Raw genomic sequence first — 5,505 nt, forward strand, 5'->3', positions numbered from 1 at the left:
TTAATTTTCAAATAATTTCCGACGGACAGAACATTTACGAGAATATAAAGAATTCCTGGCTACCCTTCACTCCATTCTCCAAAGTTTAGCATGTTTGACATATTATTGTACTTTCCTTTTCTCTTCATGTCATACTTTTTTGAAACTGAGACGGAGTTTGAAAACGCAGTCTTTTCTTTCTTCTCCCAGTATTTTCTTAAAGCCATTCTTTTATATAACCAAAGAACAATGAATACAATCAGGAATTGCCACCGATAAAATAAAATTATTTAATCCCTGTGGTCCATTCGGATTTCACCGATTGTTCCAATAATGTCCTGCACAGCAAAAGAAAACCCCAGATCATGTGTTGCACTAAATTCTTTTAAGATCTGAAACATTATTCTTCCTCTGTGTCACACTGGTGCGATTTGCGAGGAGGAGTACAACGCAGTTACTTTGTGGAACGACCCTCCTTTTGAAACCGTCCGAGGTTTCCTCTGATCAGATTCACACCACACATTTTTGAGGGATACCTAGAGTGACCTTGTGCCCTGCCGACGCGTCACATCCGGGGGAATTCTGATTGGCCGTCAGCCGTCCACCACGTGGTCCCGGAGCTGGCACCGCCCCCGGCGCGGAAGCCATTTTCCTCCTGGTCGGACTGCAGCTCCTCCCCCGCCCCGCCCCCGTCCCCGCCCCCGTCCCCGCCCCCGTCCCCGCCCCGCTCCGGGACTAGCGCCCTGGCGCCGCAGGTGGACGCCCCCGGCCCAGCGTGGTCCTTCGCCGGACCTCGGAGCGCGGAGCGCGGCCGCAGTTCCGGGGCGGGACGACGGAAAGAAGTGACGGGACGCGCCCGGGGAGCGTCCCCTGGAGTGGCCCAGGTGCCTGGTGCGCGTCTACACTGGCTAGCCCCGGCCGGCCTCCGCTAAAGCTTCGGGCGGTTTTTCCGAGGAAAAGAGGGAGCCCTGCTCTCCGGGGCGTTAAAGTAACAGGGCCCGCTGCTCCCGGCGGGCAGAGGCCGAACTCGGACCGCAGAAAAACACGCCGTAGTCGGCAGGATTCGAACCTGCGCGGGGAGACCCCAATGGATTTCTAGTCCATCGCCTTAACCACTCGGCCACGACTACATGGGGTTCGAGCGGCCAGCGCAGGCCTTACCTAGAAAGAGCAGCGGCCGAAGGCGGGGAAAGGGTGGAGGCCGCGGGCGCCGGGAGCCGAGTCGCTGCCAAGTGTGTGCGACCTGCCGGGGGTTCCGGGGCCCCGGGCCCGCTGGAGGGGAGCCCTGCGCCCGTGACCGACCGGAGCGGCTTTCGGGAGGGACTCGGCGCCGCCGGCCGCTGTCGCGGGCGCAGGGCGGGGGCAGAGCTGCGGGGGGCGCCTTCCCAGAGCAGGACCCTGTGTTGATTCGTGTGCAAAGCAGGCGTTCTCTCTCTCTTTCTCGCTCTCCTAAGTTAGCGAGCGCCGGTGTGTTTTCTCTTCCCCGACTTGGTCTCCGCCTTCGAGTCCGAGGCCGTGGGGTGCCCCGGTGCCGGGAGTTGGTTGTGGTCTACTTCTCGGGGTGCCCTGCTCACTTAAGAGGCAAACGATCGCAGGTGGGGAAATCACGTCGCCTGTAGAGAGCGAGGAAGAGACGAGAAAGGGAGAGACGTTAGTTAATCCTGTGGTTTGATGGGACAGCCTGCTCCGAAGGGGTAGACGTGAAGCAGTTATTATCCATAACTTGTGCGGATCCCCTCCTCTTTTTTACTTGGTGTACACGTTTTTTATCAAGCGCGTTGTGGCTCTTTTGTTTTTGCTTAAGTCATCTGGAACGCTAGTTTTGATTGTGGTTTCATACCGAGGAAATATCCAAGATCTGTGCTTTGGAAAACACTGCAAAACAGCAATTAGTGATGTGCCCTTTGAATTACAATTAATCAACTGCTTGTTTGCTTTAGGGTGCCAGTGAGGAAGGAGTGGACACAGGTGCAACTTTGTTTTACTGGACTGAAAATGTTTTTAATGGAATGGGTCTGGGTAAAGGAAGACAATACATGTTGAGCTGCAGGAAACAAAAGCTAGTCCAGTTATTATTTTAGTCCTGCTTTGGAAATAAACCAAACGTCCATCTGCGGTAGAAAAGACAAATCGTGAGCTGCTGTTGTTGTTTGTTTGTTTGTTGTTTTCTTATAAAATGGAATTTCACCCCACAGGGAGTGGAAGGAACTACAAGAACAATCACACGAATGAAACCTCCCACGCTAAGAATGAGCGAGGGGAGCCAGGCACAAAAGAATACATTTATAGTGCATTCCATTGTTTGAAAGTTCAAAAACAGGTGAAACTAATCTATGGTGTTAGAAATCAGAATAATACTACCCTTGGGAGGAGTTTCTAGCATTCTGGTAATGTTTCGGTTTTCAGATTGGGTGCTGAGTCCATGGTTGTGCTGGCTTTGTGTAGACATACTGAGTTGTTCACTCTCGGATGCTTTGTTGTGTAGCTGTTAAAGTTAATCAAATATTTTTCTTTCAAAAGATCCTTCATTACTAGGATGTCATACTTTTTTGCTGCTGCTAAAATGTATGTCACACCCAAATATTTATTGATAACATACTTAGATACTCACTATTTGGAGTAAAAACGTTCTGTGTTACCAAACTTCCAGCCATTGTGCAAAAAGACACATTACTGAGGCAGAGTTATATCTTAAATTATTCATCTGTGCATTTTTCATGAATTTCTATCCTTTCTTGTTCTCTAGAACCCTGAGTTAATGAAATATGTCAACTTAAGTGTTTAGAGCGTTGCATCCAGTAAAAACTCAGTAAACTTTGTCTTTTATTCACCAAATTATACCTTCTATGTAGGTAGTGTTTTTTGTTGTTTTTTTTTAATTGGCTGGTGCGTGGCACATGATAGCTGCTCAATTAATATTTTACCCATATAGCCCCGGAGCATCTATGTGCAACTTCCTGTACTTGCTTTCATTTTATGTGCAGACCCAGTCACTAAAACTAATATATATGTGTACACACGCGTTCTTGCTGTCCTCAGTATTGAAAGTCTCTTTCGTGTAAGGGGTGGCTAAAAATTTTCCAAGTCGTCAAAATCTGGTTCCCTTTTGCTTAACAGTTCTTTCCTCAATTTCTTTTTAAATTTTTGTTAAAAAAAATTTTTTTTTTAACTATAGACATCAGGGAGAAGTCAAGCTGCACCTTGCACACCGTGCTTGGCAATTTCCTCACTTTATAACAACAGTCACTTTTCTTCCAGTTTCTCGTTACGTGTCCTTCATTTCCTTCTGAAACCTTAACAGAGCAACTTTGATGGTCATGTGTTTTTTAATTATACACTTCAAAAAAAGTTTTAGGTTTACAGAAAAATTGAGCAGAAGGTATAGAGTTTCCATATACTCTCACTCCCCCTTCCCCCAACCAGTTTTCCCTATCATTAACATCTTAGGTTAGTGTGGTACCTTTGTTTCAGTTGATGAGCCAGTATTGATATTATTTATGCTGCTAGTTAATATTAGGGATTCACTGTGTCTTGTACGTTCTATGGGTTTTGACAAAAATATAATGACATACATTCATTACGCTATCATACAGAATGGTTTCGCTGCCCTAAAAATCCCCTTCGCTCTATTTATCCATGACTCCTTCCCTCTCCCCAGCACCTTGCAACCATTGTCCTTTGCAGTGTCCACAGGTTTGTCTTTTCCAGAATGTTATATGGTTGGAGTCATAAAGTATGTAGCCTTTTTAAATTCTTTCACTCAGCAATATGCATTTAATGTTCTTCCGGGTGTTTTGGTAGCTTGATAGGTTATTTCTTTTCATTGCAGAATAATATTCCATTGTCTGGACGTGCCATTGTTTATCCATCACCTATTGAAGGACATTTTTGGTGGCTTTCAAGTTTTGGAAATTAGACTTTTATATGAGCATGAGTTTTCAGTTCATTCCGGCAAATATCCAGGAACGAGATTGCTGGATCGTATTGTAAGAGTATGTTTTGTTTTGTGAGAAATTGCAAACTGTCTTCCAAAGTGGTTGTACCATTTTGCCCTCCCACCAGCCATGAATGAGAGATATATTCTTAAACTCGGGAAACTCTTCATGTCTTTACTTGAGGGGTCTAGTGTTACAGAGATTAAAAGTGAGAGTTTGGGACCAAATTACTAAACTCAAGTCCCAGCTTCCCCATTTGCTTGCTGTGTGATTTAGGCAAGTTATTCAACGTATCTGGGCCTCGGCTTCCTTCAGTTGTAGAGTAGGAATAATAATACAGATTAACTTCATTAGCTTGTTTTAGGAATTAAAAAAGTTAATAGATGCAAAGCACTTATTAGGACCCTGCCTGGCATATAGAAAGTCATATGAAAATCATAGCTCATTTCATATCATCACTTTTTCCTGATGGCCAGTTATCCCTATGTTGGCTTTCCATCGTCTGTCCTTTATATCACTTTTTCTTCTACCTCATTCCTCTTTTTCTTCTGATTCATAGAAGAGCTTTTTAAAAGAATATCCTATAGGTAACCGACTCACTTTTCACAGCATCCATCCAGTTCTCCAATATGACTTTAATTATGCTGCTTATGTTAAATATGCTTGCTATATATTTTTATCCTTTTTCATCTAGAATGTCTTTTTAGTGTTTTGTTTTTTTTTACATCTTGTTCTCACATCTTTCTATCCTGTTTTCATTGGGTCGATGTCTTCTTGGAATCTACTGAGAATATCAACTTGTTCCCTGAAATTTTCTAGTGCCTCCCTTAGATCTTTTTTGAAATCTGCTCTTAGATGTCCAGTTTCTCCTTTCCTTTCCTTTGTGAATTTGTCTTTCATATACTCATTGTTAGGATTTCCAAGTTCAATGTTTTGTCATCCAGCAGTGACTTGACCTTAGGCCCTCTATCCAAAAGCCTGGGAAGCAGCACAGTCAGTTGCGTGGGCCACACATCGAACACTATAAAAACCTACGGACTTCTATTGGGTTCTTTTCTGCCAGGGACACACCGACAGACCAGCGTTGGACTCCATTCGCAGCTGACGTAGGCATACACCATGCACTGCTGTAGGGCAGAACACGGTAACACCACTTCCCGCTTTCCTTTAGCATTTAAAGAAGATGTGGGTCGCGACCCATTTGAAAGTCCTGAAGGCAATATAATGGGCCACGACAAGAAGTTTTAAAATGACGAAGAAATAGAGCACTAAATAGAATGCAGAACAAGTAGTAAGGGCAAATAATGAATTGTGCAGTGTTTCCCTGCGTTTTAAAATTATACACGTGTGTAAATCTGTATCTCCTACACTACGTTCGGTCACACAAACTTGAGGGTCCCCAGGGTCCCGTTACTCCCACCAGAGACGTTCAGAAGCCAGAGACTGGCGCGGAGAACTCCCGGCCCCGCCCAACGGGAGCTCTGGGAAATGGAGTTCGGCGTCGTGGAGCATTCTGGGAACCGTAGTTCCGCGCGTCCGCCGGGCACGACGAGCGGGGGGAGGGGCTCTCTTCGCGCGACCGGAAGTGGCC

The 5,505-nt window shown here is 45.4% G+C and overlaps 1 non-coding gene across 1 annotated transcript; it reads right to left on the reverse strand.

The window, feature by feature from the left end:
* Window positions 1-1,027: 1,027 nt before the first annotated feature.
* TRNAS-AGA lies at window positions 1,028-1,109 on the reverse strand. Its single transcript has one exon. It is a non-coding gene; the product is annotated as a tRNA-Ser (tRNA).
* Window positions 1,110-5,505: the final 4,396 nt, after the last annotated feature.

This window comes from Panthera leo, chromosome B2, assembly GCF_018350215.1.
Source record: "Panthera leo isolate Ple1 chromosome B2, P.leo_Ple1_pat1.1, whole genome shotgun sequence".
Lineage (NCBI taxonomy): Eukaryota > Metazoa > Chordata > Mammalia > Carnivora > Felidae > Panthera > Panthera leo.